A 24,225-nucleotide genomic window follows, 5' to 3' on the forward strand; every position below is an offset into this window, starting at 1 on the left:
GTCAGACTATAATAAATTTAGTTTAATCCTTTATCCAAGTGTGTGCAAACAAAGTTTGCACCTGAAAGTATCTTCAGGACTGGAGTAAAGTGGTACAACACCGGGCAACTCCTTGCAATTATTATTTTTATTTGAACAATAATTCCAATAATTCCATTATTATTTCAATAAACTTTCAATATAATTCTTGAATTTTTTTTTACTTATATAAGTTATCATCTATTACTAAAAATATCAATATGTGCATTATTCTTTAATTGAAATATTTGATAAAAATCAAGGATTAATTCTCCACCAAGTTTGGTCAGCTTTAATAAAAAAAATATATCTCAATCAGACCTCAGACATTATGAACGTGAACAACAGAACGTGGCATCATCCAGCATTGTTTAAACTCAGCACTGCTTTGAATCTGCATTCTGATTTTTAATTTTATGAATAGTCAGACGGCTACAACTGTATAGTATGAACTAATACTAATAATTTCTCTTTTCTTTGTGTTTTAAACTTTAAGTTACCTTTTACCCCTGAAGATGTAAGTCAAACGACTTACGAAACTTGTTGGGTCTTTTATTAATTCATTGTGTTTTATATAGCTTATTAAAAAAATGTGGTCCAATTACCATAATATGCCATGTGAGCTTTTAAACCACAGAAACCTCCACTTTCATATATGGTTGTTTAGATGGCTGGAGTAATTCAGATCTGCCATACTGCAAGTATCAGGAGATTATTATTAATACAAGAGACCTCCGAAGATTTAAGGACTCATCGAGGGAGACCACATACCACTCACACCACATGACATACATTCTCTCTAATTCACTCATGCTATCTGCATTCACACCCTCCAAAGGCAAGCCATTCCAGCCATGCACTGCTCTATGACAGAAAAATCTAGCTCTCATACCTTTTTGACTGCATTCATTACAAATTTCATGGATGTCCTCTCTCTCCACCCTCCATAAAATGAAAAATTTCATCTACTGTATACTGTATGACCTTTTAGAAGTCTGTACCTCTATTATATCACCCATTTCTCCTATCTGCTAGTGTCTGCAGTCCACAAATTCTCACTTTCTCTTCTCATAATATTAGGACTATGGGATGTAGATTACTTTGAACACTTTTCTCTGCACCCTCTCTGCTGTATTTGTATCACCTCAAAAACCAGAAGACCAGATCTGTGAACAATAGTCCAGATGAGGTTGTATAAAAGCTGTGTAAAGAGGCAAAATGATTTCTTTATTCTTACATATGTCAGCGTTTGCTTCAGCATTGCAATTATCTACTGAGTTGTATTCACAATCTTTGTTATATGGATCTACTGGAACTCCAAGATCCCTAGCCCAGATGAGGTTGTATGGAATCTCACAGTCCTGGTCAGATTCTTCTAGTATAATCCTGTCAATATAGTAAGTCACTGAATATCTCATTACACCAAATGCATAACTTTACATTTACTAACATTGAACTGACAGTCAATTTCACATGACCACAATTCCAGCTTATTCAAATCATTCTGCAAATCCTGCATGTCAGTGACAGTCCTGATTACTCTGCCTGTCACTGCATCATCAGTAGATGGCTGTGTGTGTGTCCTGTTAAATCCTTTTCAATGTCATTAATGTAAAGATTGAATAACAATGGACCAAGAAGTGATCTCTGGGATACACCACTGGTCACCTTAAATCTTGGAGACTTGTATCCCCCATACACCACTTTTTGATATCTATCACTCACCCATCCTCTTATCCAAATTGGTAAGTTACAATCCAATCCATGCTGAATCCTGTCAGATGCTTTAGCCAAGTCCAAAAGTATCATAGTGTATGAATTTCTCTTTAGCTCAATGCTGACATTATTATAAAATGTGAGCAAGTCAAGTTACTCAAACATGACCTTCCCTTAGTAAACCTATGATGTTTGCTACAAATTATAGATTCTCTGTCAACCTACTTCTGCATTCAATTTCTTATCAACTTTTCCAAACTCTTCACTACCACTTCAAACATGCTGAGAGGCCAATAATTAGACATATCAGTCTTTGTACAGATGGAATTTTCTTTCTGTTCCTGTGGAATCTTCCCTGTGCTAAGACTCAAATTACAGAGCTAGGTGAAAGGAACAGTCAGTCCAGTTGAACACTCTTTTAGCATCTGTGCTGATATCCTATCAGTCCATATTACTGAATTCATATCCAATTGTACAATAGCTCTAGTACATACCATCCACACTGACGAAAGTTATTCTTTCATGTTCATTATTTCTTTTAATTTGAATCTCTGATTAGACTTCCAAACATGCAAGAAAAGTCCTCAACTTCTGTTCAAATGTTCTGTTCTACCATGTAAATGAATAACTTGACTTAATTTCTTTGAGCAAGTCTATATAAGTTATGTGAAACTGTTGACCAGTTCATGTTGTGGATGTATGTGAACACATGGGCAGATGTCCTTATCTTTCCCCCTGTCTGCTGCTGACTCTGAACTACATCACTGCAGTATTTACTTCCTGAATTTTGTAACTTTTAGCCTGACTTACATAAACTTTGCCTGCAAAAATTTGTGTATTCAATTTTATAGACCTAGAAATATTTTGAAATAAAATAGTTCCCTTAGAAGATGGTTTGTTTGTGTTTGAATCAGTTCATATATGACTTGGATGCCAACATTTTGTGGCACAGAAACAATTCATGTTAATGTCCCACAATATGGTAGGGAGATAAAACCTTATATCTCTGATAGCATATAATAGTTTCTTCATATATATATATAATGGTTTGCAAACAGCTCCTTTTGATAACAATTAAGAATGCATTAACTGTTAAAGAGGTAAAGTCTTTTTCTTATTATCTGCATCTTCTCCATTTTTATGCAATGCTCTGTTAAGTATAATGCTGTATGCTTGATGAAGGTGATGAAAGAGCTATGAGAATTGCCTGTAAAATATTGTGGATTTCCATAATTTTAAACAGAATTTGCATAAATTTAAGTGAAATATCAGATCTTATATTTCTGTCTTATTCTTATTATTATGTGACACCTCCATGGAACTGAAGGACTTATCAAGGGAGGGCACTCTATTCTACAACTCACCATCTCCACCAACAACAGAGAATGCCACTATCACCATCATCAACACACAATGCCATCTGTCTGCATGTGAGATGAAAAACTCAAATTTCCAGGAAGGAAAACCCTGCTACCTCCATATGAGTTCAGCTAACTTACCTTCAACTGAAAATATCCATGACATGAGGAATCTTTATCTGCTCTCTTTCAACTAAAGGTGAGTTAGCCAGTCTAATATGGAGCTAGGGGTTTTTTCATCCAGAAACTCAAATTTTTTTGTCTCCCAGAACAGGCAAACAGGTCTTGTGAATGAACATGGATTTACAGCCATAAATGCTTTCAACAATATGTGGAAGAGATAGGGTCCTCACCACATATGGTAACACCCATAGTTAACCATGAGTCACATTGTGGTAGTCAACCTCCTAGATAGGAGATGGCACTTGAATGGGATGGGAGGACTAGGCATCACTTTTCTTCATATGGAATCCACAATATCTATGCCCAAATTTTTAACCCTACTGGGAACAATAGCTGCCTTTCTTGTATGACAAAGCTAGTACCCATTCTTGGATCATCCCTTCCATGCTGCCATTCATTCTTTCTCTCTCTGTATCATCACAAACTCGGACTTCAGCAGAATGCACCAAAGCTACCATGCAGCTGTCTTATCAAATTCAGTTTTCTTGATGAACTACAAGCATTCTTTCAATGAACAAATTCTCCATGCACCTAACAAAACCATTTTAGTGTAATCCATCTTGCATTTGCTAGTCAGGCTGGCTGAGTGATTAACATACTTGATCCCAATGAAATCCATTTACCACTTAATGAAAATCACAAATGCCCATGGTAGGATTTCAACCTACTCCTCAACAAACAAGCTGCAGGTTCAAATCCTATCAAGGAAATGGATGTTTATGATTATCATCAGGCAGTAGAATTTCATTGGATGGTGTGAGACTACTGCCCTGCTTATCGGAAGCCTGAAGTAGCTTGAAAAGGAACCATGTTTGGTCTCTACAGCAGGGTTTCGGGACTATGTAAAAAATAAATTAAAAAAAGGATAAAATCCTTAAACTGCACACATTATTAGTGCACTATGGCTTAAAACTATTCATGGATTGGAGTCGCATTAAAAACATTTCTCCTGTCAAAAACACATCAACATACTGTACAGCCTTCATTTTTAAATCATTAGTAATCATAGCACTCCATCTTGGCTAACAATCTTGACTCTTCTGTTCTATTTTGCCTCGCTCAACAACTCTTTCATATCTTCTCTCATGCAAATTATTTCATCCCAAAGTGTATAACCTCACACTCTGCCATATTCAACTAATAACCATTATCCTTTATCAACAATGTCCATTTATTGAAATCAACCTACAGGATCTCAACATATTTTTTATTAAAAATATGTTTTGCATCATCAGCAAACAACTGATTATTCCTCCCTCAAATCATTCTGCATATCGTTAATATACAAATCATAATAATATACAGTTAATAACACAGTTAAATGTAATAATAAAACATCCTTGTCTGCAAGTTACCCTGAATAAGCAATCTCATTCTACTTTTCTCAAACAATGCCTTAGCACCCCCCATGCACCACTGCCATTTTTATTTTTGTAGCCTTTTATGCAATGGCTCTCTACAAGCTGCCTCCCAAGTTTGTTGTACTTGCCAGCTCTATAGTTCCACACATAAATGTAATATGTTAAGCTATCTATTCAATGTTACCCTACTAGGAATATTTTGCAGACCACAATTTATTATTATTGTTGCACTGGGATCTCCAAGGAGTCCAAAGACTCATTACAAGAAACCTAGACAACCCACAATTCTTCATACTTCTTATTGAATGCATTCACAAAAAAAAGCACTCACAATACATTCTAGTAATCAATCACCATTCTAAATAAAAATTCTACTCCAAGGATTAGATTTACTAACTACATTCTTAATCAATTTTCAAGGATGATCCCTGGTTCTGCTTCCTTTAGCCAAATGCTGAAAACTTTCCTCCATATCATCATCAACATCATCAAATTCCTGACATGCACCCTCAAGGGGTGTACAGGATATGATAGTACTATGTGAAAAATTTACATCATTACTAATTTCCTATCTACAATTTTCCTCCAAATCAGTCTATTACTTGTCAAGACTCCAACATTATCAGATCTTATATTTCTATTGTCTAAGGCACTTTGTACCATATCAATCCACCTATATCTTGGTCTTCTACAGGGTCGTTTTCCTGCCAACCTGGCAGAGAACACTCGTTTTGCTAATCTTTCCTCGCCCATTTTGTTTAAGTGACCATACCACCTGAGATTAGCTCTGCTAACGCATTCCTGGATGCTGACAATGTCAAGTTCTTTCCTAATATCCACGTTTTTAATATAATATTGTGATTGATGCCATCTGTTCACGCCTCTAATCTTTCTCAGGACTTTCTTATCTGCGGTCTCTAGTCTTTGGTCAAGTGTTTTACTTCTGACCCAGCTCTCAGATCCATAAATTAAAACTGGTTTGAACACTGTCTTGTATACAGCTACTTTAGTGTTCTGACTAATTTCTCTTTTATTCCATATGAATTTATTCAAATGACTTCCTACCATACCAGTTTTGTTGAATCTGTTGTCTATTTCCATATTTAATTTACCATCTTCACTAAAAACTGTACCTAAGTAGCTGAAATGTTTTAATTGTTCCGCAGGTTCTCCATTCACAACGCAGTTGACATTTTCAACGATTCTACCTATTTTCATTGTCTTTGTCTTTTTATTGTTGATCTTCATACCATATCTATTACAACAGTTATTCAATTTAATCAGGGAAGCTTGCAGACTTGTAGCAGATTTATTTAGAAATATAACATCTTCTGCATAAAGCAAAGAGCTGATATTAACATCTCTAATTCTGATATTATGCTTAATACCACTTTTCTTCATAATGTGATCCATATAGATAATGAATAACAGATGGGATAATGTACATCCTTGTCTCACACCAGATTTAACATTAAACCATCTTCCTGTACTTCCTTCAATTCTCACTGTTGACTTACAACTCAAATAAAGACTAAGTATTGCTTGATATAATGCCCCATTGACACCATATAACTGTACCGTATTGAATAGCTTCTCTCTTGGCACCTTGTCATATGCATTTTCCAAATCAACAAAACTTAAATACAGATCTCTGTTATATTCCCAGGCTTTCTCGACTATTTGTCGTAAAGTGAAGATCTGATCCTGACAGCCTCTATTTGGCCTGAATCCAGCTTCTTCTTCACCAAGCTTTTCTTCCACAATTCTTCTCAACCCTTTCTCAAGTATACTTGCATAAATCTTGCCAGGAACACTCGGTAGGGAAATACCTCTCTGTAATCACACATTCAGTTTTATTTCCTTTATTTCGAATATATACATGTACTATGAGAGCTCTACTCCAATCATCGGGAATTCGTCCCTCTGCCGAGGCCATTTGAACTAAGCAGTGTAGCCCCCTGCAAGACTTTTATACCACCATACTTCAGCATTTCTGGTCGAATATCATCTACTCCTGTCGCCTATACACATTTCAAGCCTTTGATGGCTTTTCTACTTCAAGTATGGATATATATTCCTGACTGTATTGCCTGTTGAGTATTTTTTTACCACTGCTTGTTTCATTTAGCAATTTTTCGAAGTAATTACTCCATACTTCTAGGATATCTTTTTTTCCCATTTTCATGTCACCTTTATCATCTCCAACTCCTTTGACAGCCTCTTTCCTACATTTCTAAGCTTCTTCAATAACCTCCGGAATATCTTACCACCTTCTTGATATTTATTTTCTATGTTCTTGCCAAAGTCCTCCCATGATTTTTGTTCAGCTAGTTTTACACAGTGTTTAGCTTTCTTATATTGTCTCTGTATTCTTTAAGAGCACAAGCTGACTTATTTGCCAGGAACTTTTGATATGCTTTCGTCTTTTCCTTCACTGCTTCTTTAACTTCCTGTGTCCACTATGGAGTTCTGATCTTTCTATCCTTGCAGACAATCTCACCACATGCCTCTCTGGCTGATTCAATCAGGGTTTGCCCCAAGGCTTGCCACTGAATCTCCAAGGTTTGGTTCATGTTCTCAAACTCTTTCATTTTTTCTTGAATAATATTTGTGTATTTTAATCTACAGTTCATATCTGAGAGCTACTCAAGTTTTATTCACTTTAAAACTTTCTTACATGTTATTATTTTCAATATGAAATTCAATTTTATCCTGCTCAAGACTAAATAGTGATCACTTCCAATTTCAAATCATCTGTATACACTCTGGTGTCCTGCACCAGGGAGAAAACATCACTATCAACAATAACATAGTCAAGGAGACTTTTCTTATTCCTAGCCTCTTCTCTCCATGTGAATTTGTGCACATTTTTATGTTGGAACATGGTGTTAGTAATAACCAGTCCATGTCCTGAGCAGAAATCCAACAGGTATTTGCCATTATTATTAGCTTTGCTCTTTTCTCCAAATTTTCCCAAAATATTTCTGTATGTCTGACAATCATTTCCTACTCTGCTATTTAGATCCCCAACAAGGACCAACTTTTCCTTTTTCATTGTGTCAGTTGCTTTCTCTAAAGCATTAAAAAATTCCTCTACTTCTACCTTAGTAGAACCTTCTGTGGAACCATTGGCACAAATAAGTCTCATTGTCCAATTCCCCATTCTCATATTTGCCCACACACTCTACTTGAGACTGCCTGCCATCCAAGAAGATTAGCCTCGTATTTTGTGTTGAATACTCTGGCTATTCCTTCTTTTCCTCGAATGTCATTGCCTGAATATAATAATTTGTATTTATTGCTCAGAAAGATTTCATCAGTTTTTGTCTTTTTTGTTTCAGTCACCCCTATTATGTTGATCTGGTACTTATCTAATTCCTCAGCTAGCTCCATTTCTTTGCCATTCAGGCTTCTTATGTTGATAGTACCAATCTTTAACTCTGGTGATGTTGAGTTGGGGTGTGTTTTCAAATTTGTTCCAGTAGCTGACTTTTCACTGTTCGCCCTGGTTCCCTGGCGAAAACAACGGGGAGCCTTGTTTAACTGGATGATGCCCCAGCCGGCATGAAATTTTGTCATGTTGTACCATCATTTTGTATTTAGGTTTGAGCTATAAGAATACAATTTGGTCAGCTAAATCCTAAATTGGCAGCCCATCCTCATTCGTTCAGTATCCAGGTAGATACCCAACAGGTTGCACCACGAGAAGGTGAGATTGGACATTAGGTCAGAAGCCCTGGTCGGTTCTCTGCATTTTTTCCTTTAAAGGCTATGTGGACGTCTCCTCTCAGTTATACAGCTTTGACCCTTAAGCATCCCCTTCCTCCATATCAATCCTATAAAACCCTTTTTCAAAACTTAGAACCCTCTTTTCTGTTTATCAACCAACTTCTGCAATCCACAAACTACCAATCTATGTTTACAGGAAGCATTCAACAGACTACTCATCATCACCAAGAAATCCTAATGACTAAACATGTGCATAGTAATACAGATGTATCACAGCCTTATAAAGAGAATGATAATTTCCTTATCTCTGCTTATTAGTGTATTCATCAACAAACATGTGATCCTATGAGCTGTCTAAGCCACTTTTGTAGTATGCTCTTTGATCTTCAACTTTCTGTTTACCAACATCTGCAAATATCATCAATCATCAATTTCCTGGGATACAGTTCTATCAATATAATACATAATTTGCATTTTTTGAAATTGCTAAATGCATAACTTGATACTTTTCCATAGTATATTGGCACCTATTTATTTACCTTTACTATTCAGTCTGTTTAAATCATTCTGCAAGCTCTGTATCATCACCTTGATTAACTATTATGCTATCAAATTTTGTATCATCAGCAAACAACTTGATATTTCCTCTTCAGGCATTTCCTACACAATGATGTACAAACTGAACAGCCGTAGTCCTGCAGCACATTGATTCTACTTCTTTGTATACTACTCTTTGGTATCTGTCCATCAGCCACCTTTACATCCACAACATCTTCACATGCATCCTTATTTGTTACAATTCGTGTAACAGAGCTTCACAATCTTGCTAAGTATCTTTGCAACATCTAGTGGTATCATCACAATATAACTTCCTTTATCCAACTTATTTATTACTCTATTATGAAAAGCAAGTGAATTATTAAGGCATGACCTACCCATCAAAAAATCATGTTGTCCTATAGAGTATCATATTCTTATCTCCTTCTGAATTTTGCCCTTGACCAACTTTTCCGATATCTTTTACCACTCCTAAGTGGTAAAAATACTGGACAAATGTTTTGGAGCCTCCTTTCCTTTAAACAATGGAACTATTTTGCTCTCCTTCCACTCTGAGATGTGGAACTTTATCACTGTAGTCAGAGACAATGCCAATTCTTTTGCACATTCTCATAATGCACAGGTTGATATCCCATCTAATAACATGGTTGTATTTGCAGTGAGAACCTGCAATATCTCCTAAGTACTAATTCATCAAACTATACTCCCACATCAGTTCCTTCACATTTGTCACTGCAGTATCTTTGTGAGGATGACAGACCCTTGCAAATTCATCACTCAGTAACTGAGCTTCATCTGCTCAGTTTTCACATTTCATCTGCTTCTGTCATTTCTCTACCATCATCACTCATTAAGGTTATTCTTTCATAATCAATTTCATAATGGTTTACCACATAGCCAAACAACTCTTTGGAATTTACACTACTCCTGCTCAGCTAATTTCCTCTCATAATCTGATTTTGCTCTCCTCCTCACCATTCTGGTCATTTTGGGTATCCAATCGGATATTGCTTCCTCTGGACAATCTCTGTACATAGATAATATCCTTCCCTTGCAGATTCTTATGAAATGGTGCTGCTCTGGGGTGCCACCAAGCATGACATAATCACTTGCCCTAGATTCTACATATATCCTTTTTTAAAAACTGAGATACCTGTTTGGAAAGCTCCCTAGCCTAGAGTGCATGAACACTCCTCCCACTCAGACACAATGGTGCTACTTTGGTTATGGAGGGATCCTCTGATCTTATCATTGCCAATCCAGCACTCTCAAACTCTGAGTTCTCTCCTTCACATGCTGTTTCAGGTAATTAACTTTTAGCAAGTGAATAAATTGCACTTTCTTCATTCTGTGTATTTGTGTTCCATCAGCCAAAGGTTGTAAACCTATAGTGCATTGAGTACCATGAAGAGGCTAAGGATTTCTTTTTTTAATTTTTAATCTTTTTTTTATTTGTTTTATAGTCCAGAAAAAAAAAAGTTCAATGTTTGGTCTTTAGACCAAATATGGAACTTTTTCAAGCCTTCTGGCCTCCAATAAGCCAGGCAATGGTCCCACACAACAATTGAAGTCTCATATAACAATCACTTATCAGCAAATCAGCACTCATTGTAATAATTCATTGGTGCATTTCATCTGCATCGTCCCATGTGCCCTTAGCTAGGAAGTCACCAGAAAAATACTAGCTCTCTCACCTTCTATTCCTGGACTTCATCTGCTGCCAACCAAGTCTCAATAAATGCCTATAACTAATATTATTATAGTGGTTGTAGCGAGCCATTCATCAAGCCAAGTGAGCCTCTGTAGCTCAGTCAGTATAAATGAAGCCCTTGGTCGGAAAGGCCTGGGTTCGATTTCTGTCCATGACGTGAGGAACCTTTATCTGGTCATTTTCGACTAAAGGTGAGTTGGCCAGTCTCTCATACAGAGACTGGCTAAAGGGTTTTTTTCACCCGGAAACTCTGGTTTTTTGTCCCTTATAACAGGAAAACTGGCGCCATAAACACAGAGATCTACAGTCATAAAATACATACTTAATCCTCATTAGGAGGGCTCCACTCATCCTAAGGGACAGGGGAGGATAAATAGAAAATAAATAAATCAGGCTAAGATGTAGTCATTTACTCTTACTTAATAAAGCAAGAGTAAATGGCTACAACCTGGCCAGAAATCTCATTAAAAGAAAATAAATCTCCATTAATGTTTGACCTTATTATTTTACATTATCATTATTTGTTTATCATTACAACTATAAAATTTCTGAATGTGACTGATAAATTATGAATACATATTCTTACTATTACATCATTTAAAAGATGCGAACTCAGTCCAGTGAACCTGGACTGAGTATGCCTTAATTATTATATGCATTATAAGGGTTTGGTTGTTCTTTCAAATGCTGGTTACAGTGATCGAGGATTCCTTTACAAGAACTTTCAAGCATGAACTCACTAAATATTTTGGATTTTTGCCTAGTTGAGAAACAATTCAAAATAGATTCCTGAGAAAGTAAATCCTTAATGCAAAAGCATTCATGAAAGACAAATACAGTGGTTCTTGCAGAATAGAACATATTTGAAGTAATGCAATATAAGACAAACTTGTGCCAAAAGGTTAGTATTTTCATAAGCTCACTTTAGAAACATTAACAGTTTCAAAGCAAGCATTATTTGCCTTTGAAATCATACAAAAACAGTTATGGAGATATTTATAATTCTTTGTATTAACTCTATCAATCAGTTTCAGACAAGCAATCACCCACACTAGCATATGTACTGTTTACCGAACTGCAAAAAATGATCACAGAGGACATCTTTATAATGAATAGGCTAATGCTCTCAATATAACTAAATAAGATTCCCATTTTAACATTACTGCACTGACAGTGCATACTAAAATACTCAGGAAAACTAAAAGTAATTGCACTCTGAATTTTTTTCAGTAAAAAAATCCACTTAATAAGTGAGTAATTTATTTTGCTGGGAAAAAATATATAAGTAATAATATGTTGAAATCATTTATTTATTATTTATAAAATTATAAATAATAATTCATAATTTGACATTAGTTTCAGCTATTAAAATAAAGACATTAAGAGTATCTGGGGGGGGGGGGGAATTCAAAACTCACAAGACTTTATTATGCAGTACTCCTTAAATCAGACTTTTACTATATCATACAATGCTTATCCATCCTCGTAGAACAGTTTATGTTGGTTTGGAAAATACAGTTGCAGTTAAGATAAGTCAATTACAATACTGAAAATAAATTTACACCAACCTAATTACCACAACAGTCACTTGCACCTGATATCCAAAGAAGCAATTTCTATAAAAAATGATCTTTCAGTATGATGAATATTCTTTGCCAAAACTTAATATATTTTTGCATTCCATAATCATTCATTTTATTATCTATATTAAACAAAATAGTCTTTTTAAAACTGTTTCATCATTACTACAAACTTCTTTAGATAAGCCTCCTGCTTAAATTATATGTAACACAAAATTGCACTCCTGTTTTCATCCATATTTTACGTAGGTACAAGCAAATAAAAATTTGCATGTAAAATATCTTCAAAACTAGGCTACTGGTATACAGATGCAGTTAACTTCACACAGAATTTCTCCGGTATCTCATAATGCAAAGAACATTCGTGTGCTTTTTATTTTTATTTTTTTTTAATAGTCAACACACTCAACCTTTAGTTGAAAAGCCCTGACAAAGGTTCTTTGCATCCTAGATGGTGCCATACATTATAAAAGTTTGAAAGGGATATGGATATCAGGCAATTAACTTAGTTATGAGTTTTATGTATGTTTTTGTTTATTCATACCCAAGTGAAATAAGAATGAAAACAAAAAGATTCTCTTAGCTTCAATGGTTTTCAATTTCAATTCTTTTAGATAGCAATGAACAAAGTTCACTGATAATATTATATAAAGTTTTCATTATTTACTTCATTACTGATGAGTTAAAACAACTCTATATATCAATATATATTTTCATTCATCAAGAATTTTATATTTTAAGCTTTCACACCATATTCTGAGTTTTGTTTTTTATTTCTTTAAGTATAGGGATAAAAGATCTTTATTAGACATCTATCATCTATCTTGATCCTTCCAAATATATTAAATCAAGATTACCTTCAAACTGCATGAGTAGGTCACCACACAAATGTGTTAACTGAGCTGGTAACCCCAGATACTCTTAACATATATATATGTTAAGAATGAGTTTTGATTTTCAGGAGTATATCCAATTTTATACATTTATAACCTTATGCAACCTACCATGAAACATCTGAATTATTCTGTTAAGTTTGTCAGTCTTCAGTAGGCTTCTCAAACCATTTATTATGAGAATTATATCTCTAACTACATTATTATATAACATTCAGCTTTCCAGCAACTTGGATTATGTAATTTCATTCAACACAATAACAATGATGATAATCGATACAAAATAATATTTCAGAACCTCTCTTCAGCTTTCTCTTGTTTAATTTTCTATGTTATATATATATATATACATACACACACACTTTTTTTTTTTTTAAACACAATCCTACTTGAGACCAAACACAGAACTTTTTTTTTCCCAAGCCACTTCAGACTTACAATACTTCGGATGCAGTCTCACACCAGTGATGAAATTTATATCCCAGCTCTTAGTCTTTTAACATTGACAAGCATCTGCCCACAGCAGAATTTAAACCCACAGTGTGCTGATTGGAGTGCACATCCACTAATTGCACACATACACTGAATATACAGCCAACCTGATTGAATCAAACAGGTTTGGCTAGCTATACATTAATTTACATTACCAATTAAAAACACATACTCCACTGATTAAATTATACTAAAAAATCTGTGGCCAACATCTCTGAATATTTCTTACTATAATTTATTTATTCAGTGAAATGTAAATGAATACCTACTACATCTAATATTAATAATAAAGATTTCATATGATCTAATATTTATCCAAATACTGAATATATTTGATAAACATGAAGTAATACCATACAATTTTTAGACAAAAGACTACTTCTCTATGTATCTATATATAACTGATAATTGTCACAGTATTCAATATTCTGTTTAAACATTTTGAACACTTGCCTTCTTTATTTCATATTTGATTACTTTAAAGATTGTTCATTGATATATACTGCATCTGTCCAATCATGTGACAGATGCAACAGAAAATGCATAAATGTTTTGCACTCTACTGGATAAATATAAATTACATGATTTGTTTCAAATAGATTATTCTTAAATACAAAATTAATAATGGAAAAACTCACATAAAAAGATTATTTAATAATTTTCGCCTGCATGTCACAGGCATCTGCAGAACATTTTAAGCCTGTGACATGCAAGCGAAAATTATACTATTAAATAATCTTTTTACGTGAGTTTTTCCATTATTAATTTTGTTTTTATATGTCTACTCACGGTATTCCCTTATTAAAACTTAGATTATTCTTCCTATATGAAATACTTGCAATGACTTGAAAAGAGATAAGCAGTGTGAGAGAAGATATGAAAGTTGTTAAAAGAGAGGGGAGAAGAAAAGAGTCAAGATGTTAATCTACTGCCAAGGTATGACAGAAGTGAATTAAAAAAGAAAACTGTGATTGCAAATGATGTATAGAAGAAATGGTGTAACAGTAAGTTGATGCGTAGGATGACTTTGATGGCAAGAAGAATGTGTATTTACAGTATGGATTGCACTTGAATGGATTAGATGACAAGGGTCAAGAGAAATTGTTCAGTGAAAGCGTAAATATAAACAGAGAAAGATTTGTTAGAGTGGTTGCATGAGAGAGCTTAGATGTTCATATCAAGTATTAAGTGATCAACATTTAAACCATGATAGCAAGGAGTGAAAGAAACACAGAATGGAAGGGATGAGTTCAATAACTGTAGAACTAGTTTTGTCAGATATAAGTAATATTGGTTATCACTTCTACAGGGCCAGTGGAAGCAGGCCTGCAATGCAGGTGGGCACCCTTTCGAAGTGTTAGTATGAAGTTTCATTCTTTCTTTAAATTTTTGTAAACGAATTAAGTAATAATAATTAGGTAAGTCAATATAATTGCTGCAAATTTACATATTCCGCTTAAAAATAGATCAGATTTTCTCCCACTAAGATTGTCACGAACGCACCTTCTTAGGCAGCAAGCACACTGCTTCGCTCAGCTCAGAGCAGCCCTGTGTAACGACCCTATCCCATAATGTATTTTCTCATTCTGCTGAAGCGCTAGTAGTCGTTTGGCCCAGTTCAACCGGTGCAGAGCATGCAGAACTCTGTGAAATCATCATGTCACCAATGTAAGTAATTCTAACCATTCTAACCAGGTGTAGCGTGATATAGGATTTTAAGATTTAAGAAAGCAGAAAACAGAATTTAAAGATTAAGATATTCTGAATCTTTAAATTCAGTTTTCTACTTTTCTTGTAAACTGTTTTCATCTATTGAATCTAGCAGTCTTGTAGAAGGGTACAATGATTGGGGAACTTTATCTAAAACTTTACATAGACATGAAACAAGTTCAATTCATATGAAAAACTTCTCAAAATGGAAAGAATTAAATAAAAATTTAAAAAAGAACAGTACTATCGACTGTCTATTGAAAACGATATATGTGAAAACTTAGACATTAAGAATATTATAGATAATTTTGTTAATATCAAAACTAGGAAATTTAAATTTTAATTAATAAAATGTTTTCAAGAACAAATGTGTAATTTAATTTCTTTCTTGTAAATTCTTTCCACATGATTATGACAAAATAAAAATAAATAAATAAATTGCCATTTGTTTCGGGACACCCATTTCAGCTTTGTAGGTGGACAACGTCCAGTCTAGTACCGGCCCTGCACTTCTATATCAAAATCTTCTATTAGTGATCATCAGTTATCATGTATGTTAATGCAAGTAGCATCAGGAATAAAGCTGGGGAATGTTTAGCATTAGTAATTGCAAATGGATCCAAAAATTATTGGCATTAGTGAGAATGAGTTGACAGAAGAGGATATCCTTACAGAGATAAATATGATGGATACAGTATATTCAGGAAGGACAAGCAGAATAAGAAGGGAGGAAGAGTTCTGCTTGTCTAGGATGCAGATAAATTCAATCCGACCAGAGTAGGGGAAAGTGGAAATGATATGATAGGAGTAATACAGGCAATGGATCAACTTTCTCATCTGCCTAAGGCAGGTTGAGGCTACCAAGAACAATAACTTTCCAGTCCAATCTATTGGCAGCCAAGCTATTTAAACTTCTGTAAGAGGCAATGGATATGTCCCACAAATTTCTATTTAGTGCAATTCAAGGTCTGTGAGACAAACCCACATAGTTGATGCTGCTACAGTCTAGGGTCATCTAAAGAGGACTGAACTGCATAGGCAAATTAACCCTTATGGATACAAGAAGTGCTCCCATTATGTGCAATATACACTGGAATGGGAATATAGATGAAAGTAGGAGAAAGCATGCAAGAGAAAAGGAAAAGAATTTATGCAGTTACTAAGGAAAAACTTCCTTAAACAAAATATGATAGAAGGGACTTGTAAGCAAGTATATCAGATTGGGTCACAGCAACTGAGAATTTGTCTGTCTACCTCACTTTTTTTTTCCTTAAATGGACAGTCTATTCATGAGAGGTTGGTTATAGTACATTAGTACTGTGGTGGACAATAAGTCTTGTATTCTATGTAAATAACTTATTCACATTTGATTTTAAAAGCTGTGGATTGTATTCCTTGGGATGTGGTGGAAGACTGTTCCTGAAGGCAGCAGCAGAAGGGATAAATGAAGAATACAAGAAATTTGTTCTGTGGGTTTGGAGTTGAACTGTGAGAGGGGTGCTGGTTAGCTGCTGCACTGGACAGATTTTCAAGAGAATGGAGGATTTACTGATGCCAATTCTGATGAACAGCAGCCATAGAAGTATTTATAGAAGATGCAGGCTGCAGAAACTGAACACCTATGTGAAAGTGAGTGGAGTGTATTATTGAGAGAGGGAGTCATCAATCAACCTAAATGCTCTTTTATATATAGAATCCAGTATTTTCATGGAGCTCTTAGGGGCACCACCCCAGATATGAGAGCAGTATTCAATGGTCAAGCAGATTTATTGTGTGTATAGGATTAAGAGTTAAAGTAATGCCTTGAGCAAAGGAGAAAGCCTAATTTTTTGGATATAGAGGAGGCAATAGTTGTGATATGTTTGTGCCAAGAAAAAGAGATTAGATATTATAGTTATTCAGAGAAGGCTAATCTCATCTTGAATAGCAATTTGAGTATTGTAAAAAGTAAGATTGGAAGAACAGGGTTCTTTTTTGTGGGAAATAATGCAAAGCTGTATTTTGCTGGCATTAAAGTTGATAATGTTACCCAAATCCCATTGATGAATGCTTTGAAGATCGGAATTTAAGGTAGTAGAGGTTAGATTTCTGGAGGCTGTAGTAATTTGTGCTTTGCAGAGTTTGTCAAATGAAAAGGAAGAGTGTAATGTTCTGTCATCAGCAAAACTATGTACCGAATTGGCAGTCAGATGGATTAGATCATTTATGTACAGAAAGAAGAGAGTGGATGAGAGAATATAGCCTTATGGAATCCCAGCCACTTGACCAAAGACTAGAGACTGCAGATATGAGAGTCCTGAGAAAGATTAGAGGCGTGAACGGATGGCATCAATGGCAATATCATATTAAAAATGAGGATATTAGGAAAGAACTTGACATTGTCAGCATCCAGGAATGCGTTAGCAGAGCTAATCTCAGGTGGTATGGTCACTTAAATAGAATGGGAGAGGAAAGATTAGCAAAACAAGTGTTCTCTGCCAGGTTGGCAGGAAAATGACCCAGAGGAAGACCAAGATATAGGTGGATTGATATGGTACAAAGTGCCTTAGATGATAAGATCTGATAATGTTGGAGTCTTGACAAGTAACAGACTGATTTGGAGGAAAATTGTAGATAGGAAGTTAGTAATGATGTAATTTTTTCATGTAGTACTGTCATATCCTGTACACCCCTTGAGGGTACATGGCAGGAATTTGATGATGATGATGGAATCCCAGCCTTAGTTGTATAGCTAGAAGATAGCTTTCTGGCCAGATGCTCACTTTGAGTGTCTGGCCAGAAAGCTGTCTACCCAACTGCAGAAGTCATGGGGGACAGACTGAATGATGGGAGTTTTCCTAATAGGTCTTTGTGCAAACTCGGTCAAATGCTTTGGAGATATCAAGAGCAACCACTTGAGATTTGCCAAACCTTTCCAAGGTGTTTGTCCAGAGATGGGTAAGGTAGGTTAATAGATTCCCTGTTGATGGACAGTGACAGAATTCATACTGTCAGTCATTTATTAGATGAGTCTTCAAGGTAGTGTAGGAGTTGGTGACTGATGGTTCTTTCCATTACTTTAGAAAAAAATGAGGTGAGAGAAACTAGACAATAGCTTGAAAGTAAGGATTTGTCACCCTTCTTAGGAAGTATAGAGGCTAATTTCCAGAGTGTAGGATAGATACCGATGGAATAAAAAAGTAAATAGACGCATAAAGTGGGAATCAGCTCTGGAGCACAGGCCTTCAGAACAATTGGAGGGATGCCATCAGAACCAGGAGATTTTTTGGTATCCAGTTTGAGCAAACTTTTTCTGATCTCTTTCCAGTGAAAGATCAAATGTGCCATTGAGTTTTGGATGCTTGGAATGGTTGGGTGACATTTATCATGATCAGCTATGCAAGAATTGGAGAAGTAGGTAGCCAGGAGGTTGGTTTTTTCTATGGGTGATGATGGTGGGAGTAGTGTTGGGCAGAAATTACAGCCAACAGCTTTAGCTAGAGCCCAGAAGGCATAGCTGCTATTTGGGCAGGATGCAAGTTTCTTGCTTTCAGCTATCTCAAAATCAGTTTTTGATGTTGAGAATAATTTTTTTTTGCAGCTATTCCAGGCTCTGATGTAGACTGTATAAGGAAGATGGAGTTTTGGATGTAAGTCAGTTGTGATATGCCTGACTCTTCTTTTACACAGCCTTGGTATACCTGTAGGAGAACCAAGGTTTAGACAGGGATAAGAATTTAGGGTGGAACAGAGAATAATGTTTCCATACCAATGAGTATTATTTCAGTGATTCTTTCTGCACATAGGTTTGGTTCAGGTGAGACCAAATCTGACCAAGGAAATGAGGAGTAGAAGTTGCAAAGATCATCCCACTTGACTTTCTGGTAATGCTATACAATGAATGGACACAAATGTTTGTGTTGCTTCATGGAGGCGAGAGATCTACACTACATTGTGGTATGAGCTGCCTAGAGGGCAGACATTCACAGTGTAGTCCATGTAGGAGACAGCGTAGTCCATGTAGCACACGTTCACAGTGTAAGAGATTCCATGTACTTAGATGGGTCACAGGTAAGGAAAAGATTCAAAGTGTTTGGAGAGTGGTTGGCAACGTCTGGTATTCTAGTGGACATATGGACAATTTGTGTGAGATCATTTGTGATTGCAAAAAAAAGTCTCGACCTCTTTACCTGCTTGATTGAACACAGGCACAGACCTCATCTCTGAGGTGAAAGGAGTTGAAGAGTGTGTAGTTGGAAAAGCAGGACGGTAATGTTTAAGGGGAATGAGATTTAAGTTTCTGTCAGGAAAAGTAGGTGAGGTTTTGCAGACTGAAGGTGAAAGTGAACATTAAGGTTAGAACTGAGGGTGCGTATACTTGTGAAATGAACCTGGAAGGTTCTGAAGTTGTTTTTGACCATGTGTCCCACTCGTTTCCTATGTAGTGTTTAGGAGTTTTCACACTGGTTGTTTACAGAGTTTGATTTCTCATTAATATCCCTTCTATGTAATTGATTGTACATGTTTCTTCTCCACTTTAACATTTTTCTTCTGGCTCTTTTCTTAATTGCCACCTTTTTTGCACTGTGCAAAGGTCACATCTGGCCGGGCTCATACATGTGATGCTGGGCTGGTGCCTTCTGACTTGTCGTGGTATCGCATGTCGCATTTATTAAGCGTTGGAAGTTTGTTCCATCTCTCCATGTGATCGTGGGCCTGAAATGTTGACATCTGACGATTTTCTCGTGGTCGAAACTGCATTGTTCAGTTAGCCTGCATATGTCATTTAGCACTGCATCAGTTTCCAAATGGAAGGTTAGGATGATGGCATTGTGCTTCTTATTTTATGCCTTGATCATGTCCTGAACTGATGAAGCAATGAGATCGCTAGGCTTGCTGATGCTGTCTGCAGTAAGCATGTTAGCTTTGAGATGATAATCACGGATTGCTTCGAGCTTTTTGTCAATTTTCCAGGAGAAGAGTTTCATCAAGCATGATAAGGTGTGTTCCAGGTTATCCATGTGCTTGTCGAGGTTTAAGAGTTGTTTAACGGTGGGAAGGCACAGGGGAACAGAAAAACGACTGGCTGCTTGCTTGTTATGGCCAATATTAACGTATGGAAAAATTTTTTGAAATGGTTAGAGTACTTAAGGTTGGTTTAGGGACCTTCAGTCCCTCAATAATTAATGCTGTACTTACTTTTGGGGCAGAAGATAAAATTAAATCACTTTTGAAACATTATAATAACAGAAAACAGTTTCAAAGTAGTATAATCCAATATGCCACCTATATACCAAATGCCAAGCTGCAGAAGTAGCTTGAAGCTATGCTGTGATATGAAAAACTGTACAGTAGAAAAATCAGCAGCACATGGGAAATCGTTAAGGGTTGTCTCAGGAAAGTTATAATCAATTATAACACCAGAGTTAGGAGCATGATGAATGAACAAAACTTTAAAGTAAGAACTGTATAAAAAGAAAAGATCACAGAACTGATGTCAGGAGAAATGTGATGAATAGGCACAAGTATAAAAAACAGTCTGGGAGTGTGACTGACATAGTGAGTCTTGGTTCTATCATACAAATGGCAAGAAAGTAACAAATGTACAGGAAATGTCTGAATTATTACTTTGATAATGTAAACATTTCAGACACACCATTAGCACTTTGAAAACTGAGGTAGAACTAGAAGAAAAGATAGAGGTGGAAGTATTAAAGATAGAAACTGGTCTATAATTAGTTACATCAGTCCTGCTTCCACCCTTATAATGGAGTTATACTGTCCCTTTTCACTCATTAAAGATATGCTATATTTGCATCAAACTCTTGATGAAATATTCCTAATAAGTGGAAGGAGGACAGGATAATTCCATCTACATTGGGTGGAACTAAGACTGACGCAGCTAATTACAGGCCAATCTGTATCACTGAAGCGGTCATTAAAGTACTGGAGGACCAGCATCTAGCAGTAGCTAAAGTAAGGTTGGTCTTGCTTTGGTAATCTGCTCACATTTTACAACAGTGACAGCAGACTTGGATAAGAGAAATGGGTATACCATCATACTTTGGGACTTTGCCAAGACATTTGGGAAGATTCCACCTGGGAAGTTATTATACAAATTCAAGATTATATGATGGCAACGCAAAGTTCTGTTCAGTGATAATGGGTCTATCTGAAACAGAATCCTTGTAGGCTGACTTGAACAGTTTGATGCTACAGGCAAATATTTATTATGAGTCAGTTTAATGTTGCTAAATTTTTATGTCAGACCTATTGAAGGTTGCAAAATCGATAGCATTTCAGTGCTATATGCATGAGCAAGAAAGTAAGAAGAAAAAAAAAAAGGAATTTTATGTCTCTTGAACAGCTAAATGTTGTAGTCTTTGGAGAGGACAAGGTGAAAGGGGCTAGTGCTCAAGACCAGAGGAAGAGATGGACAGAATAAAGAGAAGGTTGAGTAAGAATCACTCGTTGTTTAATGGGGAGGGGGAACAGAAATCAAAAGCTAATAATGAACTAAATTTATTTAATTAGATTAATAAGCCAATATTTTGCCTTGGTCACCAAGGAATCTTCATGAACACAGAAAGATATATTGAGCACATGTATGCAGGAACACTAGTAGGAAGGTAAATACAGACTGATTATAAAGGGCAGGCTCCTACAGTCCCAAGTCCCAACAGGTTCCCTCTATGAATGTAGTGATGGAGATTTGCTGATAGTCTCAAAATGATGGTCTCCCAGACTCTGCAATGTGATGCAGCCAAAATCGTTCAAGTTAAGGGAATAGGGAATATTGCAGTGTTGTTGTGGCATGACATTACCAAAAATCTGAGAGACCATCATGACAAAACAGGATCAGACAAATATGATCCCATTGTAGATCTGGGTATTATCAAAGGGAAGCAACATCAGTGCAAGATTATGCATCCTTCACTGAGGACAAGGGTGAGTATTATATTAATGAGAATTTATTGCAAGTGGCTTATGATACCTAGGGATAATAGCAGACAGTGAGTTAAAGTTCAGAGTCCACGTTGCTAAGGTGGCTTAGTCATCACATTGGATAATTGTAATGTTGAAGAGAAACACTAACTTGTAGGAATAAGGAAGTTATTCTCCCAATTTACAAGGCTTTAATAAGACCACATATGGACTGCTATGCTTGACTACGGTCATCTAGGTTTCAAGGAGATGAGGAACCAGTTAAAAAGATCCAGCTGCAGGTAACTAAGATGATATATCTGACCTGTAGAATTATGAATAATGAAGACAAGTAGTAGAAAGTAGGAATGTGGTCTGTGAAGTTTGAGAAATACAAAGAAGAGAGGAGATATTATAAAAACATACAAGTTGTTAAAGGGATCACAAATTTATCAGCAACAAGTGTTGAAGTTGAGAAGTAACTGTTTTTAACATGTCATATTTTACAAGCTAAGATATCAAATTAAGGATTAATTAGCTATCCAGCATATATCAACAACTATTTCACAATTATAATGTTCTGAATAAAGTATTTCTTCTCGATTCAATCAATTTCATTTTATAAGTTATCCCTTTCTGAAAAATCTTGCTATCTGTATCCAATACAACAGAATAAAATATTCAGTAAATATATGTGACTTAATAAAACAATAATTTAGATAATTTCATTACATTAACAGTAAGGTTATAACATTAAGGTAATGCTATATTATAAATCATAAAGAGACTTTCTTATATATAAATATTTTTGAAAAACAAATACCCAATTTTAAATTGTTAAAAATTACTTCATATTAATTTCTTGTCAACAAAAAGTTACTGAAATATCATTATGATGTGATTAGAAACTTTTCCCTCTCATCAACATGTTCAATTTAACTCTAAAATCACCATGTGAATCATCAAAAATTACCATGTGTCATCAAAATTACTCATGAAAAATTCTTTGAAAATAACATTGTTTTTTTTCAAAAATTCTTCATTTATTATTTTAGTTTCAAATATTTGTTTATAAAAGGAAACTGTTAATAATTTGGTGTTTGTTCTACACACAGTTTGTAGTTGTACTTGATATAACAAGTGGCAAAGATATTCAAGCATTAATTTTTAACTGTCCTTTGGGTTGGTGTATTTTTTCAGTTACAATTCAGTTCAGGTTTGCAAGTGGCAGAGGGATTGGGATGACTGAAATGTTAATAAGCTTTATTATAGAGAAAACTGGCTGACATAAATTTAATGACGTGTTTTGTAAATATGCTAAAACTGCTCTTGCAAAAGTAGAGTAGAAAAACCTGTTATTTATTGAAATTATGGCTAAAGCAACTAAAGATATGAGGCCAATGTGTTATGACTTAATTGCATATGTTTTTCTGGCCAGTTTACTTTTGCTTTTGTTGCTGTCTATAGTAACTGGTGTCCATTATAACAGATGTCAAATGATATCAAGTTGAAATTAAAGTATACTAGGAATTTCAACTGCAGTAGACTCGCTACAGCAAACAGAATTATAACAAGCTGACTCATTCATAACAAAATGAAAAGTCCTGACTGAAGCTCCAAGCGCATGCTATTCTAAAGAAAATTCACTATAGAAACCTATTCAATATTACAAACTATTCATGCGATCCCTGCAAGTTTGCTGTAGTGAGAATCAACAATAACTCAGATAGAAAACAAGTAGTAGTGTGAGTTACGTGACTTTGACATTATCATTTTTACAAATTACTGCTATTCTAGGATTAAAAAGAAACATACGAGATGGTCTGTTTCTGCAGAAAACTAGAAATAGCAGCAATAAAAATAAGAAAAAGACCAATATAGGATATTTGTGTTAAACTGACAAAATTCTTTGAAAAGTATTAGCAAAATTAAAGCTAATATCAAAAAATGGAATGATTCATATTTTTCAGGAACATTTTGAATTTAAAACAGTTTCTGTAGAAAAAACGAACT

General features: G+C 35.3%; 1 protein-coding gene across 2 annotated transcripts in view; it reads right to left on the minus strand.

Annotated features, from left to right (window-relative positions):
* Positions 1–24,225, minus strand: part of LOC150107718 (casein kinase I-like) — a 300,934-nt gene that overhangs the window by 56,352 nt on the left and 220,357 nt on the right. The gene's annotated exons all lie outside the window — the stretch shown is intronic.

Source organism: Typopeltis vanoorti, chromosome 4, assembly GCF_054136105.1.
Source record: "Typopeltis vanoorti isolate ZY-2024b chromosome 4, IOZ_Tvanoo_1.0, whole genome shotgun sequence".
Lineage (NCBI taxonomy): Eukaryota > Metazoa > Arthropoda > Arachnida > Uropygi > Thelyphonidae > Typopeltis > Typopeltis vanoorti.